This window comes from Acyrthosiphon pisum, chromosome A2, assembly GCF_005508785.2.
Source record: "Acyrthosiphon pisum isolate AL4f chromosome A2, pea_aphid_22Mar2018_4r6ur, whole genome shotgun sequence".
Classification (NCBI taxonomy): domain Eukaryota; kingdom Metazoa; phylum Arthropoda; class Insecta; order Hemiptera; family Aphididae; genus Acyrthosiphon; species Acyrthosiphon pisum.
This window is the reverse complement of record NC_042495.1, coordinates 90229513-90231002: the sequence shown is the minus strand read 5'-3', so window position 1 is coordinate 90231002 and position 1490 is coordinate 90229513.

Sequence of the window (1490 nt, the reverse complement as noted above, 5' to 3'; positions counted from 1 at the left end):
GAGTTGAATCCGCGATTTTCTCGCGACATGTACGAGTTGCGTCCCGGTTAATAATTGATTAATTGGCGAATATTATACATAATATTTCCCTTCCCAATTTTACAGACAGTGGACTGTCATTTGTATAAATGGTGTGGTTAAAAATATGGTATGTTCAAAGTTTGTAATCGTATATTATAAATTGTATATTATAAATTATTTATTATTGTTTTAAAATTTAATGTTGATTTTGTAAAATGATGAGGTTAAAAATTATAGTTGTATATATATATATATATAATTTATGTATTGGTAAATTTATGTTTGCCAATTTTTGAACGAAGTCAAGACGTGTTATTTTTTTGTTTTCAAATTCAGTCATAGTTTTTTTTAATAAATTCTTTTTTTTCTACATCCTCTCTACATTTATTCATATACATATTTACTTATATATACATATATACTGATAATACTATTTTGCCCTAGTTGTAAATGGCTGCCAGCGTCATTGATAAGAAGAAGTCGGGTATCTAGTTATTATACATATCTGTGGTCCTATCCTTAGATCATATTATACAATGGGTAGAGTCATACGAACAATTTATGAAGCCAACATAACTGTAGGTCCTCAGTGATATGCGCATGCGCTTGGTCTCTTATCATTAATGTTTGGCGCAAAGTGCTGCAGACGCGCAGTTAAGATAAACAGTCGCGCAAGCGCAGATGTCACAGGTCCTATAGTTATGTTGGCTTCAACTCATTTTATACGCGTAATATGCTATGACTCCATCCATTGTATATGATCTAAAGTCCTATCCATGCTTATATTATCTATGCTTTACTGTCGTGACTTATATATTTCCAATGACATTGTCTCCAAAATCGGTACCCACTCTCAGCGAGTCTAACGGGCCCCGAGTTACACTTAGAGCTAGTATGATATAATATTGATATATTATATCAATATTATACTTGAATTTAAAATGAAATGTACATAAATCAAAAGTATTTTAAAGAATTCTTATAAAAATATAAGATATATTTACATTATAATTATCCTCAACAAGACTTTTTGAATTATAATATTATAATATTATGTACAACTAAAAAAATGTGACAATAAAATGGCCACAAATGAATTGGTCAAATTGTCAAGTTTTTATAATTATTATTTTCCGAATAAACTCCCTTTAGCTGACAGGTTAGTAAATATAATAGACTAAACAAAATGTATTTGTTGCGCTGTGCCGCACATACTTGTGTAACTTGCGGTTTGCGGCAACGACTTGCGGGGTGCTTTGAACAGGAAGGGGCGAACTCACAATTTATTACCTCGTACAAGTCTTATTGATTAGGTTAATGCGTAATGACGCGATATAGGTATATATTTTACACAATAATAATTAATATAAACGCCGTGTACAATTTAACACGCGCTACAACCAATAATAATAATAATTTGAACAGCAAATAATAATAATTTTACAATATGACCTGATCGACACCTGGGT